A 20674-nucleotide genomic window follows, 5' to 3' on the forward strand; every position below is an offset into this window, starting at 1 on the left:
GTTAAATTTCAGGGATGCCTGGGTGGCACAGGGGGTTAGGCATCTGCCTTTGGCTCAGGTCATTGTCCCAGGGTTCTAGGATGGAGTCCCATATCAGGGTCCCTGCTCAGTGAGGAGCCTGCTTCTCCCTCTCCCTCTGCTTGCCTCTGCCCCCTGCTTATGCTTTGTATCTCTGTCTTTCTCTCTGACAAATAAATAAGTAAAATCTTTTTTTAAAAAAGTTAAATTTCAGTGTCCACACTTAAAATTACAATTTTGAAATCTAAAACTGAATTTAAGGGTTTGGACCTGGATTCTTAATCTAAGGGGAATTCACAGATTAAAAATTTCTCTCCACTGCTTTGGACTTTTGTTGAGTTTGCAGCTTATGCATATTGCACACAGCTTGATTACCCCAAAGTACTGGCCCAGTTAATTGCATTCAAATGCAAATTACAGCTATTAAGTCATGCTGGTCTTGAGCCAAAGTTCTGAGCCAAGTTTGTTGAGAGGAGTGTGTTTTTTTTTTCTAACTGTGCAAGACTGAACTTGATAAGCCTTTTGGGATACTCATTCATTCTTTCTGGTTTTTTTTATTTTGGAATATTATAGAACTGAATCACTGAAAAATAATTTTATTATTTATTTTTAATTGAGAACATTTCACCATTTACTACCCTTCCTTTTTTTATTTATTCATCAATAACACCACTTTTTTTCATATCTGTTAACTGAATTTCATTTTTTAACATTTTATTTATTTACTTAGAAAGAGAGAGCACGGCCATAAGCGGGGTTGCAGGGAGGTTGGGGTAGGTGGCCTTTCTTGTTACCTCCACATAGATATTTTTCAAATTCTCATGGCTCTGGATACCCTGAAACCAAAAGATTAATGAAGATTTAGATTTTTCATTCTTACTCTATTTTAGAAAACCTATAGCAAAATATGAAGTTAAAGTTAATTATAATCTAAAACTATATGACAAATATTTTACCAACTTCTGCAGTAAACATGTGATTTATCTCTCCTCAAAACAACAACACCGGGGCGCCTGGGTGGCTCAGTGGGTTAAAGCCGCTGCCTTCAGCTCAGGTCATGGTCTCAGGGTCCTGGGATCGAGTCCCGCGTCAGGCTCTCTGCTCAGCAGGGAGCCTGCTTCCCCTCTCTCTCTGCCTGCCTCTCTGCCTACCTGTGATCTCTGTCTGTCAAATAAATAAATAAAATCTTTAAAACAACAACAACACCATAATAGCCACACTACAGAAGAGAATACAAAGCCTTTACATTCCAGGAGTGCCTGGGTGGCTCAGTGGCTTAAAGCCTCTGCCTTTGGCTCAGGTCCTGATCCCAAGGTCCTGGGATCAAGCTCCTAATCTGGCTCTCTGCTCCGCAGGGAGCCTGCTTCCCTTCCTCTCTCTTTGCCTGCCTCTCTGCCTACTTGTGATCTCTGTCTGTCAAATAAATTAAAAAAAAAAAAAAAAAAAAAGCCTTTACATTCTAGATCTCCCAGTTTTCCTTATACAGATATCCATTTGGTAGAATCAGTGCTTTTTAAGTGAAAACATACACCTTATTTTTGTAAGATGCTTTATGTAGATCAGTATGTAACTTGGTTCTCATTTCCTTGATCTGATCTAGAACAGTGATTTCATAGTAGGCCACCAAGAAAGGCCCCCAGACAAAAGGAATTGGTTACATTTGTATTTGTTTTATGACCCCAAGCTACTCCTCCAATTTTTGTAGAAGTCCAAAGGGAAATAGAAAAATAGTTATTGGGAACTATTTCTGATAGGAAAATAGTTGTTCAACTCACTTTTTTGTCCAAATAATCTCAAAACGAGTATTTAAAGGACTTTTTTCTACTTCTGACATTGATAATAAAGATAAAAACAGAGATATAAAAACTCACCTATATTGTCAGTGGACAATAAATTAGCAAAAGATAGTGACAGCACCTAAACATACTTGCTTATGTATATACCACAAAGAAGGTGTGTTTCAACACCAATGAGAAATAAGGTGGGTGGAATCTTGAAAGCAGAGGGTTTCAGATTGAAAAAATAAAATATAGGAAACTATTTAAACTTTGTGAGTAAAAGAGTGATAAGACAATGGCAATATTTAAGAATAGGTAAAGTAAAATAACATTTTAAAAAGGATCAAGTCTGGTTCAGATCTGTGAAATGAACTGGAGGGACTCAGTGGAGTAATCATGTCATACTAATTTACTTATAACATGGTAAGGGTCTAAATGAGGCATCTTAATAGACCATGGTGAAAATGAAGAAGTAGGACTTATAAATGAAAGACATTCTTAAGGAGAATTAATGGGATTTATCCTAATGGGAGAAGAACAGTAGGGGATTAAGATATTAAACTTCCTGTCATTGATTCAGGCTTAGCTAGAAAACCATTTGATGATGACACTATGAAAAAGATGCAAGCATCAACTGTAGAGAACACAGGGGAAATACGATCTAAAAGGTGTTGGAGGCTCTCTTTCTTTCTCTCTCTGACAAATAAATAAATAAAATCTTTAAAAAAAAAAATCTTGGAGGGTCCTTCCAATCAGAGATTATGAATTTATAAAGTGGTTTTCAAAAATATCTCTAAATCTAGCGATTGAAAGAATAGTACTATTAACTGAAATAGGCAAGTTGAGTAGAAGGAAGGGAGACTTAATTTGGTAGAAGAGGAACAGTGAAGGAGAAGTTGGGTTGAATAAAATAAAAGTAGTTTCTCAAAGGGTTGTAGAACATGAGCATCAAGGCACTGGAGAGACCAAAGGGAATGAGGACAAAGAAGAATCAACAGGTCTATCAGATCAACACAACTAATTGTAACCACAGAGAGTAGTTGTAGTAGGACAAGGAAAAGAAAAGCTTGGTGTCCAGGGAACTAAAAATTGGTGATGGGAAGGCAAAGGGAGAGTTTACTCCTTTGAGAAGTTCATAATGATGGTGCAAAAGGGTTCAACCTAAATTCCATTTCTACTTGTAAATCATTACATCAGTTTTACAAATGTTTTAGTGCCTAAATGACACCATATTTAAGCTACTTTCATTGCCTTATCTCCATTCTCCCCCTTGTTTATTTGAAAGAAATTCTACCCAATCTTGGAAGTGTTCTTAGACTCTTTTCTTTTCCTTTTTTTTTTTTTTAAGATATTTTTTTTAAGTAATCTGTACACCCAACGTGGGGCTCAAACTCACAACCCCAAGATCAAGAGTCACGTGTTCTACTGATTGAGCCAGCCAGGCGACCCTAGACTCTTTTCTTTATGCCCTCACGCTTAGGTTAGACCACAGCCTCTTTGATACACTTACATTGTACATAGGCATAATTAAGGTTATTAATATACTTCAAATTTATCTGTTTTAAAGATGTCTTTCCCACTAGATTATAAGCTTTTATAAAGTAGATACCGGGGCACCTATGTGGCTCAGTGACTTAAGCATCTACCCTCAGCACCAGTCATGATCCCGGGGTCCTGGGATCAAGCCCCATGTTGGGCTCCCAGCTCAGTGGAGAGTCTCTTTTGCCCTTTGTCCCGCCCCCAGCTTCTGCTCTCTCTTTCTCCTCTCTCTCTCTCTCTCTCCCTCTCCCTCTCTCTTAAATAAAGTATTTTTTTAAAGGTAGTTACCATATCTTATTCACTATATTTGCATCTCCAAACAATGCTTATCATTTGATAGTTTGTAAATGTTTATGGATGGCTCTCTTCTGTCAACATTGTCCTTGAATTCCAAATAGCAATTAAGAGTTAACTGTGCTGTTGTCCTTGCCCCCCAAACCCCACACTCTCTATTTCTAGACCACTAATTCAGATGGCTATATTTTAAACTTCTTTACAGGCCTTCACTTCCTTGTTTCTAAATCTTGAAACTCCTAAGTCATGGGGCCAGGTCCCCTTTCCTTTTTCATACTTTCCCCCATGGCTTAAATTTAATCTAGGTGACAATTACTACTCATTCATGCAACCATTTATTCAATAACTGTGTGCAAACATTGTTTTAGGCATTGGAGATACAGCAGAAAACAAAATGGGCAAAAATTTTTGCCCTCCTAGGGCTTACATTTTTAGGTGAGAGAAAGATAAACAATGTAAGTAAAATGTAATACATGCTTGATGGTGATTAATGCAAAAAAAAAAAAAAAAAAGAGTATTCCCAATGCTTGGATGGTAGGAATGTTTTGTATTTTAAAGAAAATAATCAGTGGCACTTGGGTGGCTCAGTGGGTTAAAGCGTCTGCCTTCGGCTTGGGTCATGATCTCAGGGTCCTGGGATCAAGCCCCATATCAGGCTCTTTCCTCAACGGAGAGCCTGCTTCCGCCTCTCTCTCTGCCTGCCTCTCTGCCTACTTGTGATCTCTGTCTGTCAAACAAATAAATAAAATCTTTTAAAAATATAAAATAAAATAAAAATAGGTTATGATTTTTGAAAGAACATAAAGCTTCAGTAAAATTTTTGAAGTGCCTACATATTTTAGTCACTAAATATTAAAATATAATGGTATGGGTGCCTGGGTGGCTCAGTGGGTTAAGCCTCTGCCTTCTGCTCAGGTCATGATCTCAGGGTTCTGGGATCAAGCACCACACAGGGCTCTCTACTCAGTGGGGAGCCTGCTTCTCCTTCTCTCTCTGCCTGCCTCTCTGCCTACTTGTGATCTCTCTCTCTGTCAAATAAATAAATTAATTAAATAAATAAATATAATAAAAAATAACATAAAATATATGTATAATGATATAAAGTATATAAGACATAAATCAAAGAAAACTATTAACTCAAACATCAAACAATTGTCAGAGCTATTTTATTGTATTTTCTTCCCAAATGGTATCTCTGACTCCAGTCTGCTTTTCTTAAATTCATCCCAGCATCAGCGTCTAAGCACCAGAACACCTATCAAATTATTTATAAATTACTTTTATATCATTAAGATTTTAGAAATACTTGTCTGAGTGTTGGGTTTTAAAAAAAACTATTTAGTGAATGTATAAAATCAAAATATTAATAGGGCCATGAGCTATATACACATGCATTTTTCTAAAAAAAATACTTCCAAAACAATCTGTTTTTTATTACTTGTATTAACCTGAAAAGAATTCCACAGAATAGTATGGTTTTTTTTTCCTTTTTTTTTTTTTAAGATTTTATTCATTTATTTGATAGACAAGTAGGCAGAGAGAGAGGAGGAAGCAGGCTCCCCGCTGAGCAGAGAGTCCGATGTGGGGCTCGATCCCAGGACCCTGAAATCATAACCTGAGGCAGAGGCTTTAACCCACTGAGCCAACCAGGTGCCCCAATAGTCTGGTTTCTGAGTTAAAATCAAAGAATAGTTTGATATTTGTGTTTCTAAGACACCCAGTTGCCATCTCCATACCTGAAATTTCTGTGTCCTTTTCAGTATTTCTTTACCCTTACAATAGTTTAAACCTTCTGCACAAACTTACTTTCACCTAGATCTCATTTGTAATCCTTGTTCTTTATCAAATCCATGTCTTCATTTTTTATTAAAAATTTTAAATTTTAATTCCAGCATAATTAATTGAATATTACATCAGTTTCAGGTTTTCTTTACATTACTCAGTGTTCATCATGATAAGCACACTCTTTTTTGTTGTTTGTTTAGATTTTATTTATTTATTTGATAGAGAGAGACAACAAGGGAGGGAACACAACCAGGGGGAATGGGAGAGAGAGAAGCAGACTCCCCCACTGATCAAGGAGCCTGACACAGGGCTAGATCCCACAATCCCGGGGATCATGACCTGAGCTGAAGCAGAGACTTAACAACTGAGACACCCAGTTGCCCTTTTAAGCATACTCTTAATCCCCATCCCCTATTTCACACATCCTTCCACATACCTCCCCTCTGGTAGCCATCAATTTGTTCTCTATAGTCAGGAGTCTCTTTTTCTGATTGTCTTCTTTTTTAATTTGTTCATTTGTTTGGTTTCTTAATTTCAACGTATGAGTGAAATCATATAGTAAAAATCTATGTCTTCTTGACATATTTGTTCTTTCTTTTCTACTTGGCTAAAAATTCCACACATTCGACTCTAACCTCCAGCAAGTCATGGATTAAGTATCTTGTACACTAGTTTGTGTCCAATGCCTAAGATGTGCAATGGCACAAAGTATATGCTTAGTAAATATTCAGTGAGCAAAAGGACCAATGAATGGTACTTTCAAATGTTAAAGAACATGAGCTTCAGCTGAGGAAACACTAGCTGCTCTCATGGAACATAGCTTTATCAGTTAAGTTGCACTAGTTTTTACTGCACATGTAGGATATGTAGATGTGCTCATGGATTTTATTTTGATCCTCCTATATTTAAATTTGGGAAACAATTCAGCATAACATACAAAAAAGTGTTGAAAAGTTTCACCACACCAAATCCCTATCATATTCTGACCTGAGAGTTTAGATTTAGAGGCAAATGCTAAATATAAGTAAAACTTTATGGATTTCCAAAAAAAAGAGTGCTAACATTTGAACCATAATGTGTTACTATTTTTTGTTGCTCCTTATATCTCCCTGTACTCCTCATTAATGTATATGTGTTGCTTTCATTTGGCAACATCATACATCAATAATAGTATTTTCTAATTATTTTAATTTCTTAATGAATCTAAATGCCAAATTAGTTTGTTTTGTTTTTACTGGTGGGTGGAGTAATTTTAAAATATAATATCTTTACAGGCAGAGGCTCTTTCCCTCTCTGTGGGACTCCATGCCTGAGGTGGAGGCAAGGCCAGGATGGCAGTGCCCAGACCATGTACATGAGGCCCCTCCTGTGTCACCAGAGTGACACAGCATAAATCAGATGCTAGAGGAGATTGACATTGAGAAGGGAATCCAGTTGGTAACTTTGAATGTCAGTGGCTATGATGCTCCTTAATATCCGAGCCCTAATGGGCACTATTGCTCTATTTCATTCCTGCTAGAAAGTGGAGCCAAGTGGCAGTCCCAAATCAATAAGGTGATGCTGTCTACACTGGGCCAGCTACTGTAGGCACACTGATATAGCATAGCTTCTGCTTTCTTCTGGGCTAACCTCAGGGTGCAGATGATAGCAGCATTTACAGCCTGCATGAAGTTTCTCAGAAGTTTCAATAGGCCGTTCATTCCCACGCCCCCCCAGTCAACCCAGCCCTGAAGGCTATCTGAGGTAGAAAGGTATGACCAACAGGTGACCCACTGCCCTATAAGAATGACTGTTATGGACTGAAAGTTTATAATCCCCATCTTCCCCACCAAATACATATGTTGAAGTCCCACCCCTGCAGTGTGATAGCATTTAGAGAGGGGGACCTTTGGAAGATTATTAGGTTTAGATGATGTTATGAGGGTGGGCCCCTCATGATGGTATTAGTGTTCTTATAAGAAAAGACACCACAGGTGCCTGGGTGTCTCAGTCAGTTAAGTGCCCAACTCTTTTTTTTTTTTTTAAGATTTTATTTATTTATTTGAAAGAGAGAAATCACAAGTAGGCAGAGAGATAGGCAGAGAGAGGGGAAGCAGGCTCCCTGATGAGCAGAGAGCCCCGATGCATGGCTTGTCCCAGGATTCTGAGATCATGACCTGAGCCCAAGGCAGAGGCTTTACCCACTGAGCAACCCAGGCACCCCTATGTGTCCAACTCTTTTTTTTTTTTTTAAGATTTTATTTATTGTGCTCGCTTCAGCAGCACATATACTAAGATTTTATTTATTTATTTGAGGGAGAGACAGTGAGAGAGAACATGAGCGAGGAGAAGGTCAGAGGGAGAAGCAGACTTCCCATGGAGCTGGGAGCCTGATGTGGGACTCGATCCTGGGACTCCAGGATCATGACCTGAGCCGAAGGCAGTCGTCCAACCAACTGAGCCACCCAGGCGCCCTATGTGTCCAACTCTTGATCTCAATTCCAATTCGGGTCTTGATCTCAATTCAGCTCTTGATCCCAGGTTGATGAGTTCAAGCCCCACTTTGGGCTCCACATATGGAGCCTACTTAAAAAAGAAAAGAAAAAAAGGCACCAGCAATTTGGCTCACTCTCTCCCAGTGTAAACAGAGAAGTCAGATGAGCATACAGTAAGAAGGCAGCCAACTACAAGGCAGAAAGAGAGTTCTTATCCAGCACTCAAATTGGCCAGCACCTTGATCTTGGACTTTGCAGCTTCTAGAACTGTGAGAAATAAACGTGTCTTGTTTAAACTTCCTAGTCCATGGTACTTTGTTATGGTAGCAAAGCCAAGGCAATGACCTTTAAGACCTGCTTGCCTACTTAATCACCACCCTCCCATCTCCAACTGTCTTTCAGTGGTACTCAGCCAGATGTCCACAACCCTTGTCAAGGTCAGTTTCCATATATAAGGTGGAAAACCAAAGCCAAGAAAGTGGTGATCAGATTATCCACCCTAATTTTTTAAAGAAGTGACTATAAGCAAGAGTCTAGATTTGGAGGGATGGGGAGAACAAGTGCTCAAGCCTAGATAAATGACCAAATTCCAGATCATTCATGTGGAGAAGCCTACCCATTTTGGAGGATGGGAGAAGAACACTCCCTCACCCCAGTCCCGAAAATTAATTCCTAACATATTAAGTACCCACATGTAAAAACCAAAACTGTAAAAATATATTGAAGAAAATGTAAAATATATGATATGAATTGAAAACCATGAAGGAAAAGCTTAACAGACTTAAGTACATAAAATTTTAAAGCTATAACCAAAAGACACCTTGAACAAAATTAAAAGTAGTGACTAAAGAAAAATACTGCTATGTGTATTACAAAGGATTAGTATACACAGTGTATTATAAAACACAAATCAATGTGAAAACATAAAACAGATTTTTAAAAATGAGCAAAGGGTATGAACTGATCATTCGCAGAACAAATAAAACAAAACAAAACAAAACAAAACAAAAAAACCCCACAAAAGGTGCTCAACCTTACTGGTAATTGGGAAAAATGCAAAATAAAACAATACTAGATATTTTGTTGAAATAAGTTGAATAATAATTTCAAAAACAGTCAGTCTACAGCATTTTATACCCATCGGGTTGTTAATAATAATAAAGATATTCTGATAGACTCTCAAGTGCCAACAACAGTTTGGTGCTCTTATATAGGTCTTGCAATGTGCCAGGTACTCTTTTCAGCCCTCTACATGTGTTACCTCACTTAATCCTCACAATAACCTTGTGGGTAGCGGCTATATTGTCATTCACATTTTACAATTGAACTGAAGGACAGCATAGTCTAGTAATATATACCAAGGTCCCACAATTAATGATTCTCAAGTTAACACTTTTTTTTTTTAAGATTTTATTTATTTATTTGACAGAGAGAGAGAGAGAGAGATCACAAGTAGGCAAAGAGGCAGGCAGAGAGGAGAAGAGAGCAGTCTCCCCGCTGAGCAGAGAACCTGATGCGGGGCTGGATCCCAGGACCCTGAGACCATGACCTGAGCCAAAGGCAGAGGCTTAACCCACTGAGCCATACAGGCACCCCAGCACTTTTTTTTCCCTTAAGATTTTATTTATTTATTTATTTATTTATTTATTTGACAGAGACAGAGAGAAGCATAAGCACAAGCAGGGGGAGAGAGTGAAGCAGGCTCCTCTCTGAGCAAGGAGCCAGACTTGGGCCTCGATGTGGTACTCAATCCCAGGACCCTGGGATCATGACCTGAGCCAAAGTCAAATGCTTAAAGGACAGCCACTGAGGCGCCCTCGCCAAGTTAATGCTTTTAACAATTACACTATACTAGCTAAAAATTGGTAGCAACCTCTCTGGTTGGCAATTTGGCTATAATGAAAAATTTTAAATGAACATAGACAGACACAAAAACTGTAGCATCTTGAATAGTCTGGGATCTGGAATCTAAGAACACTTAGGGTGGAGTCTGAATCCACTAATGACTACTATCTAAGTGTAAACAAGTTTCTTTATTTTTCTAAGTCCCAGAATTTTCATTTTTAAAATGTCTATATAACTTTTCCTATGTAGGCATGTTGTGAGAATGAAAAGAGATGATATATATTAAAAACACTTTGCAAACAGAAAACACTTAAGATATTCTCATTTTACTGAATTTTTGCACTTTAAGGAAGCAGCTCTTCCTAGTGCTTGAGTTTTCGCATTTACTGAATAAAAATATTTCGGTGGAAGATTAGTATTCTTTCTGAATTTGATGAGCTCTGTAGTTTTAAAAAAATGGTTTTAGAGCTAGTCATCAATATTTGTTGAGGTCAAAATACAAGACAAAGGATTCACTGGAGAAAGGAAGCTTCAGCTAATAGAAACAAAGAATTCACAGTGCTTTCCCTTCAGAGTTTACCATTTCCTTGGACTTCACAACATGCATGTGGACAAGAATTTAAATTTATTAAATGGTGCAGCAACATATAATGGGATTCACATTGAAACAGAAAAAAAAAAAAAAACCACAAAATTATGGTAAAGTCTTTAAAAGCAGAAAGCTGATGGTGTCAGATAAGACCTAATTCAAAATCCTGGCTTCCTTCAGTTTTAGTGTAATAGAAATCATTCTATTTACCAGGAAGGATTATCTTGAAGATTAAATTAATATAAGTAAAATGCTTAGCACAAAGAGTGTCTGGCACAAAGTATAGGCATACCTTGGAGTTATTATGCATTCCAGACCACTGCAATAAAGCAAGTATTTTAATAAAGCAAGTGAAGTAAATTTTTTGTTTCCCAGTACTTACAAAAGTTGTGTTTATACTATACTGTACTTCATTAGCCGTGCAATCACAGTATGCCTAAAAAATGTACATACCTCCATTTTAAAACACTTTTTTGCTAAAAAATGCTAACCATCATCTCAGCTTTCATTGAGTTACACATACTCCCACTGCTGGTGGAGGGTGTTGCTGCAGCTTCTACATCAGCATTTGCTGCTTTACCTTGCATTTTTATGTTAGACATGGCTTCTTTCCCTAAACTTCATGAACCAACTTCTGCTAGCTTCCAGCTTTTCTTCTGCAGCTTTATAAATAAAAATTATATATATATATATATATACATATATATGTATATATATATATATGGTTTTTGTTTTTTTTTTTTTTTTTTTTTAGAAAGAGAGAGCAGAGGGAGAAACAAAGGGACAGGGACAAGCAGACTCTGTGCTGATCATGGAGCCCAACAAGGGGTTCAGTCCTATAATCCTGAGATCATGACCTGAGCTTAAATCAAGAGTTGGTCACTTACCCAACTGAGCCACCCAGGTGCCCCTCCTCTGCAGCTTCTTAATTCTCTCAGCCTTCAGAGCAGAGAATTGAAGAGTCAGGGTCTTGCTGTGGATTAGGCTTTGGCTTAAGGAAATGTTGTGGCTGGTTTGATCTTTTATCCAGACCACTCAAACTTTCTCCATATCAGCAATAAGGCTGTTTCACTTCTTATGATTCTCGTGTTCACTGAAGCAGCACTTTTTTTTTTTAAAGATTTTATTTATTTATTTGACAGACAGAGATCACAAGTAGGCAGAGAGGCAGGCAGAGAGAGAGAGAGAGAGAGGAGGAAGCAGGCTCCCTGCCGAGCAGAGAGCCTGACTCGGGGCTCGATCCCAGGACCTTGGGATCATGACCTGAGCCGAAGGCAGAGGCTTTAACCCACTGAGCCACCCAGGCGCCCCTGAAGCAGCACTTTTAATTTTCTTCAAGAACTTTTCCATTGAGTTCACAACTTGGCTAACTGTTCAGCCCAAGAGGCATGGCTTTCAGCCTGTCTTAGTTTTCGACATGCCTTCTTCACTGTGCTTAATCATTTCTAGCTATTTATTTGAAGTGAGAGATACCCGACTCTTTCTTTCCACTTGTACATGGAAAGGCCATTGTAGGATTATCAATTGTCCTAATTTCAATTGTTGTGTCTCAGGGAATATGGAACAGTCAGAACACAGGCCTTATTAAGTTTGCTGTCTTACGTAGTTTTTTGGCGTCCGAACACAATTACAATAGTAACATCAGAGATCACTGATCATAGATCACCGTAACAAGTGTAATAATATAAAAGTTTGAAATATGGTTAGAATTACCAAAATGTGACACAGAGACATGAAGTGAGCAAATGCTGTTGGGAAAATGGTACCACTCGTCTTGGTTTTGATGCAGACTTGCCGCAAATCTTCAATTTGTTAAAAAAAATCTGTGAAGTGGGTGCCTGGGTGGCTCAGTGGGTTAAGCCGCTGCCTTCGGCTTGGGTCATGATCTCAGGGTCCTGGGATTGAGCCTCACATCGGGCTTTCTGCTCAGCAGGGAGGCTGCTTCCCCCTCTTTCTCTGCCTGCCTCTCTGCCTACTTGTGATCTTTCTCTCTGTCAAATAAATAAATAAAATCTTTAAAAAAAAAAAATCTGTGAAGCACAATAAAGCAAGTACTCCTATAAGTGCTTTGTGCTATTATTTCTAGCTGCAAAGAGAAGTCAGAAATAAGAGAAGAATGAGCACTATTCAGAAAGTCAGGTAGTGATTCAGTAACGTATAATGGCCAAAAAGATTTTTTCCAAGAAGTGTGTTTTAAACAGCCTTTATGAGAGAAAAAATAGAAATGGCATCTTGAGATACTGTTTGAGAATGGAAATTTTTACATGCTGGAACAAATGACTCTGAGTGTGGTGATTGTACTAGCAGTCAAAATTTAAATGTGAGAATAGGACTTTTGAGGCTGGATATTTGAAAACGAAATTGTACTACTCTAGTTGTTCATTTACATCTAACTACCAATGCAAACGTTGTTATAAACTTTGTCACACTTTCAAAAGAGATTGAGAGGCTTACTTGTTAAAAACAAAATCAGGTTTTGCACAGAAAAGGCAACTTTGATGCTTTCTATTATTAAATTGAGACATTTGTATCTAAAGGTGAAGTAGTAAGCAACGCCTCAAGGCCAACTTAAATTCAAAGTTGCCTTTTATTTTTTTTAATTAATTGATTTTATTTTTTGAACAGTTTTATGTTACAGAAAAATTGAGTGAAATGTATAGAGTTCCCATATACCTCCACTGCCCTCCTCAGTTTCCCTTATTGTTAATATCTTGCATTAGTGTGGTACATTTATTACAATCAATAAGCCAATATTGAGACGTTATTACTAACTGAAGTCCAGAATTCACGTTAGGGATCACTCTTTGTATTGTACATTCTTGGATCTGATAAATGTATAATGACATGTATCTACATGACAGTATCATTCAGAATAGGTTAACTGGACTAAAAATCCCCTTCTTTACTTATTTCTCCCTCCTTTCTTCTCCCTAACCCCTGGCAACTACTGATATTTTCAAAGTGTATCCACAGTTTTGCCTTTCCATAAAATTGCTTTTTTTTTTTTTTTTTAAGATTTACTTATTTATTTGAGAAAGAGCATGAACAGGAGGGGCAGAGGGAGAGGGAGAGAAAAATCTCAAGCAGACTGCTCGCACAGTGTGGAACCTGGCCAGGGCTTAATCTCATGACTCTGAGATCACAATCTGAGCTGAAACCAAGAGTCGGAAGCTTAACTAACTGTGCCACCCAGCCGCCCCCATAAAGTTAACTTTTTTAAAGCAAATACTTACCAGTCACATCTTGGCCAAGAAACCTATGAAATCAGCTACAAGCAGCACTGAACTGTTGGGAAATTATTTTATAAAGAACAAAGGTAAAGGTCAGTTAATATCACAAGGAGAAATAGTATACGGCTGAATAAAATCACTGATGTGGATGTCATTGAATGAAATTACAAACCAAATATTGGCATCTGTGTGGCACATATGTGAGGGAGAAGGGCTTGACAATTTTATTTTGTTACAGAAAATCTATGCCATTAATGGAGAGATTTTCCTTTTGTTATAGAAAATATCCTTCAACATCTTTATGATATAGGAGGTTTACCAGTGGAATAGAATTTTCAATGCAGAACAGACATATTTTCTTTTTTTTTTTTTTTTTGAGATTTTATTTATTTATTTGACACAGAGAAAGAGATCACAAATAGGCAGAGAGGCAGACCTCTGCTCAGGTTCCCCACTGAGCAGAGAGCCCAATGGGGCCTCCATCCCAGGACCCTGAGATCATGTCCTGAGCTGAAGGCAGAGACTTAACCCACTGAGCCACCCAGGTGCCCCAGAACAGACATATTTTCTAATTTGAAATATCAGACACAAAATTTTTCCATTTTCAATGCATTGGTTGACTCCCTTCAATTATTTATGTACAGGTGTATTTCCCCCACTAGATTAGAGCTTGTGTTTGTGGGATTTATTTATCTTTACATTTCCCAGTGCTTAGCACATAAGTAAATAGGCCATAGGGGTGCCTAGGTTGCTCATTAGGTTAAGCGTCCACCTTTCGGCTCAGGTTGTGATCTCAGGTCCTGAGATCAAGCCCCACTTTGGGGTCCCTGCTTGGCAGAGAGTCTGTTTCTCCCTCTCTCTCTGTCTCTCTCTCAGCCTTCTCCCAGCTTGTGCACTCAAACTCGCTCTCTCTCTCTCTCTCACTCTGTCTCAAATAATTTTTTTTTAATGGACAATAGCTACCTGGTAAATGAACTTTTATAAACAAAACCTATATAAAAAGTCTCCTTTCACTTCTCACAATTCTCAAGAAAACTGACCCATTTTAAAATAAATGTTAATTTTTTAAAAGTCAAGTTTTTGTTTTTTTTTTTTTTTTTTAGATTTTATTTATTCATTTGAGAGAGAGAGAGAGTGAGACAGCCAGAGGGAGAGGGAGGGAAAATCTGAAGCAAATTCTGTGCTGGGTGCAGAAAGCAACATCTCATGACTGCAAGATCATGACTTGAGCCAAAACAAGAGTCGGACACAACCCACTGAGCCACACAGGGACCACCCCCCCCCAATCAAATATTTTTCCTAGACATTTTAAATAATAAACTTAAAAGATGCTCATGGCAAAAAAGAAAAGAAAATTAAACAATGATGGAAAACAGTAGTCCTTCCTTACCAACTTATTACCATTCCCATTATTCCCAGAAATAGTCACAATTACCTGTTTTGTGGTTAGCCTTTCAGGAATGTGCTATGCATATATACTCATACTACTGTGTAATTTCATATGTATTTTACCTTTAAAAAGGTCTTTTAAAAAGTCTTTTCCTGGTTTCTACTAAAGCACAAAAGCTCAGAATCACAGGTGGAAAACAGAAAAAAGATACATACTGTGTAGATAATGCTTAGGAAGTTGCATAGCTATCTTCTACTTCCAGCCTACATATGAGAAATCTAAAGAAGCTGGAAAGTGAGGATTTCTTTTAAGAGCATTATTACTCTTGTGACGCCTGGTTGGCTCAGTTGGTTAGGCCTCCCGCTCAGGTCATGATCCCAGGGTCCTGGGATTGAGCCCCACATCAGGCTCCTAGCTCAGTGGGGAGCCTACTTCTCCTTCTCCCACTGCTGCTCTGCCTGCTTGTGCTCTCTCACTCTCTGTCAAATAAATAAATAATAAAATTAAATAAATAAAAATCTTTAAAAAATTTTTTTAAAAAGCATTATTACTCTTGTATATGTATACAAGAAGTATATGTATACTTCTCTCTTGTAGCAAGCCAAATAAGAAGTGCATCAAGAATGTACTTATGGTTGGAGTGCCTGGGTGGCCCAGTGGGTTAAGCCTCTGCCTTCGGCTCAGGTCATGATCTCAAGGTCCTAGGATTAAGCCCTGCATCTGGATTTCTGCTCAGTGGGGGGCCTGCTTCTCCCTCTCCCACTCTTCCGTTTGTATTCTCTCTTGCTGTGTCTCTCTCTGTCAAATAAATTCATAAAATCTTTTTTTTTTTTAATGTACTTATTGAGAATAGGGGTGTCTGCCAGGAGAAGGACCTTCATGCAATAGTCTTTTTCCCTTTCCTCCCCATCTGCTTACCTAAGTTTGAGCTTCACCTATATGGCCCATAATACTCCAAACCAATAATTTAAAGAGAATCAGATATGCGATGATTGCAGTTAAAGAATTAGCAGAAAGAGAATACAAAATAACTATGTTTTATATACTTCAAGAAATAGAAAATAGAAATAAAAATAAGAGATGAGGAAAAAAAGACTATTGAAACTGGCTAATGAGATTTGAAAGGGAACAACACAAACTCTAGAAATATAATTAAAATTGAAAACTCAATGGATAGGGCGCCTGGGTGGCTCAGTGGGTTAAGCCACTGCCTTTGACTCAGGTCATGATCTCAGGGTCCTGGGATCGAGGCCCCATCGGGCTCTCTGCTCAGTAGGGAGCCTGCTTCCCTCTCTCTCTCTCTGCCTGACTCTCTGTCTTTGGTATTCTATAGAAACCCAGTAAATAAACTTGAGAAAGGAGAAGAAAATGATCCCAGAAATGTCTGAGATGCAAGAGGAATAGTGAGCAAAGAAAAAAGTAAACATAATTAAAACTAAAAAAATTAATAAAATGTTCAATTATTGCCATTTCAAAAAACCAAGATAGAATTAAATTATTCTAATTCTAGTCCTGGGATTGAGCTCGGCATTTGGCTGTCTGCTCAGCGGAGGGCCTGCTTCCCCCTCCCTCTCTGTGATCTCTGTGATCTCTCTCTGTCAAAAAAATAAATAAAATCTTTAAAAATAAAAAAAGAAAACTCAATGGATAGATCAAATAGTAAGTTATACTAGCTGAAGAAAGAAGGATAGACCTGCAAAATAGTTCTAAAAGAAAAACAAAAATGTAGCACAGGGAGATGAAGAGATGAAATATAGTTAAAGAGATCTTAAGAGATTTGAAGGCTAGAGTGAAAAAGCCTTGTAATGTTCAATTCTAGGATCCAGAATGATTAGAGAGAATGGGGAAGCTATGGGTTGATTTTTTTTAAAGGTTTTATTCATTTGAGACAGAGACGAGAGAAAGCGAGCGACCATGAGCGGAGAGGAGAGGCAGAGAGAGAGAGGGAGAAGCATACTCTCTGCTGAGCTAGGATCCTTAACATGGGGCCCACCGTGAGGCCCACCACAGGGCCTGATCCCAGGATCCAGAAACCATGACCTGACCGCAAGGCAGATGACTAACCATCTGAGCCACCCAGGTGCCCCTGGATTGATTTTTATTCATGTTGGTTATGATCTTTTGGCTTCCTGAATCTGAAAGTGTATGACTTTCAAGAATTCATGAAAATTTTCAGTCATTATCTTGACTCTGGCAGTAGTAAATTTTTTTAGTTTTTGTTTGAAATGTATTTTTCTTTGCTTTTTTCTTCCTCTTAAAAGATGTTTCACTGAGCTATAGAACTCTAATTTGCTAGTTATTTCTTCTCATCATTTTGAGGATGTCATTCCAATATCCTTTGGTTTTTAGTATTGCTTTTGGGATAGCTGTCAATCTAATGGTCATTCTTTGTAGGTTTGCTGGATTTTCTTTCCTCTACTTTTAATATCACCTGTTTGTCTTTGGTATTCTATAGAAACCCAGTAAATAAACTTGAGAAAGGAGAAGAAAATGATCCCAGAAATGTCTGAGATTAAAGAGGAATAGTGAGCAAATAAAAAAGTAAACATAATTAAAACTAAAAAATTAATAAAATGTTGAATTATTGCCATTTCAAAAAACCAAGATAGAATTAAATTATTATACCACAGATACAATTAAGTAAAAAATATTAACAAAATTATAATTTAAATAATTCCAAACTTGGGGCACCTGGGTGGGTCAGTGGGTTAAGCCTCTACCTTTAGCTTTGGTCATGATCCGAGGGTCCTGGGATTGAGCTTGGCATTTGGCTGTCTGCTCAGCGGAGGGCCTGCTTCCCCCTCCCTCTCTGCCTGCCTCTCTGCCTATTTGTGATCTCTCCTCTCTATCAAATAAATCAATAAAATCTTTTTTAAAAAAAATCCGAAACTTCTAGAAATTAAAAAAAAAATCTTCGAATGGAAATTTGGAAATATTATAATTAAAAGAGAAGACTAATGTAAAAACTTGTCATAAGAAAATTAGAAAATTAATTTTTCAAAAGCAATTTAATAAGCATTTCTAATTTAATAAATTAAAAAAGAATAACATAATAAACTCAAGGTAAAAGGAAAAATATAGTAAAGAACATACAAATGAAAATGGAAAACCAAATAGACAATATCAACAAAGACAAAACTGAAATGATTTTTTTTTAAGATTTTATTTTTAAGTATCTCTGCACCCAATGTGGGGCTCAACATCACAACACCAAGATCAAGAGTCACATGCTCCACTTTTTCATCTATGTGAAAAATTAGAATGATTAATATAACTGATAAACTCTAGTAAAAAAGATAAAGGGCCAGACAACAAAAAAGGAATAAAAGGCATCCAAATTGGCAAGGAAGAAGTGAAATTTTCACTATGTGATGATGACATTATACACTATATAGAAAACCTGTTAAGGCTCCACCAAAAAACTGCTAGAACTGATAAATGAATGCAATATGATCGCAGGATACAAAATCGACACAGAGAAATCTGTTGCCTTTCTATACCCCAATAATGAAGCAGCAGAAAAAGAAATTAAGAAAACAATCCCATTTACAATTGCACCAAAAACCATAAGATACCTAGGAATAAACCTAACCAAAGAGGTGAAAGACTTGTACTCTGAAAACTATAAAAGCTGAGGAAAGATATTGAAGATGACACGAAGAAATGCAAAGACATTCCATGCTTATGGATGAGAAGAACAAATATTGTTAAAATATCTATAATACTCAAAGCAATCTACACATTTAATTCAATCCCTATCAAAATAGCAACAGCATTTTTTTTCACAGAACTAGAGCAAACATTTCTAACCTTTGTTATGAGCCACAAAAAAACCCCAGATAGCCAAAGCATAATTGAAAAAGAAAAACAAAGCTGGAGGTATCATAACTCTGCATTCAAGTTACATTACAAAGCTATAGTAATCAAAACAGTATGGTACTGGATGGTACTGGCACAAAAATAGACACATAAATTATATGTGACCATATGATTATATTTTCAATTAGTCTTTGGCAAAGTAAGAAAAAATATCCAATGGGAAAAGGACAGTCTCTTCAATAAGTGGTTTTGGGAAAAGTGGACAGCTACATACAAAAAGAATGAAACTAGACCACTTTCTTATACAATACACAAAAACAAATTCAAAATGGATTAAAGACCTAAATGTGAGACCTGAAACCATAAAAAAAAAAAATTAGAAGAGAACATGGGTAGTAACCTCTTTGACATCAGCCATATTAACTTTTTTTAAGATATGTCTCCTGAGGCGAGGGAAATAAAAGCAAAAATAAACTACTGAGACTACATCAGAATAAAAATCTTCACAGCAAAGGAAACAATCAACAAAACAAAAGGCAACCTATAGGATGGGAGAAAATATATGCAATTTGGATACCCAATAAAGGGTTAGTATCCAAAATATATAAAGAACTTATACAACTCAACACCCAAAAAACAAATACTCAAAAATGGGCAGAAGTCTTGAAGATATGCAGATGGCCAAGAGGTATATGAAAAGAGGTTCATCATCACTCACTATCAAGTAAATACAAATCAAAATCCCCAGAAGTTTTCATTTTATACCTATCAGAATGGCTAAAATCAACAATACAAGAAATAACAAGCATTGGCAAGATGTAGAGACAAAAGAACCCTCTTGTACTGTTTGTGTGAATGCAAACTGGTACAGCCACTGTAGAAAACAGTATGGAAGTTCCTTGAAAAGTTAAAAATAGAACTATCCTGTGATCCAGCAATTGTACTACTGGGTATTTACCCAAAGGATACAAAGTCAGTAATTCAAAGGGATAAGTCTACCCCATGTTTATAGGAATGTTATTTACTATTTCCAAGATATGGAACCAGCCCAAGTATCTATCTATTAAAGAATGGATAAAGAGGTTGTATATATATATATGTATATATATGTATATATATATATATACAATGGAATATTATTCAGCCATAAAAAACAAAATCTTGTCATTTCCAATAAAATGGATAGAGCTAGAGAGTATAATACAAAGTGAAATAAGTCAGACAGAGGAAGACAAATACTATATGATTTCATTCATATATGGAATTTAAGAAACAAAACAAAGGGGGAAAAACAGAGAGAGAGAGAGAAACCAAGAAACAGACACTTAACTATAGAGAAAAAACATGGTTACCAGAGGGGAGGTGGGTGGACCAGTGGTTTAAATAAGGATAGCATTAAGGAGGGCACTTGTGATGAGCCCTGGGTATTATAAGGAATTATTGATTCACTGTGTTGTTCACCTGAAACTAATATAATACTGTATGTTAACTAACAGGAATTAAAATAAAAAGTTAAAAAAAAAGATAAAGGGCACAACCTAAAAATATTAGGAATGAAGGGGTGGCTCGAGTCAGTTAAGCCTCTGCCTTTAGCTCAGGTCATGATCTCAGGATCCTGGAATAGAGCCCTGTGTCCCTGCTTAGCAGGGAGTCTCTTTTTCCCTCTCTCTCTGCTCCTCCCCACTCATGCTCTCTCTAGTTCTTTCGCTCTCTCTCAAATAAATAGAATCTTAAAATATTTACTAGGAATGAGGAACAAAATAAAATATGTAGCAGATATTTTTAAAATATTCCAAGCAACCTTATGACAAAGAGTGTTAAAATGCATATAAAATAGACAAATCTCTAGAAAAATGTAATTACCAATCTAAAATAGGAATCTGTATAGTTAATATGGCAAAAAATAGAACATG

The 20674-nt window shown here is 37.1% G+C and overlaps 1 long non-coding RNA gene across 1 annotated transcript in view; it reads left to right on the forward strand.

The window, feature by feature from the left end:
• The window catches only part of LOC132019589 (uncharacterized), a 42965-nt gene that overhangs the window by 6364 nt on the left and 15927 nt on the right, over positions 1–20674 (forward strand). The window lies entirely within an intron of this gene.

Source organism: Mustela nigripes, chromosome 6 (assembly GCF_022355385.1).
Source record: "Mustela nigripes isolate SB6536 chromosome 6, MUSNIG.SB6536, whole genome shotgun sequence".
Lineage (NCBI taxonomy): Eukaryota > Metazoa > Chordata > Mammalia > Carnivora > Mustelidae > Mustela > Mustela nigripes.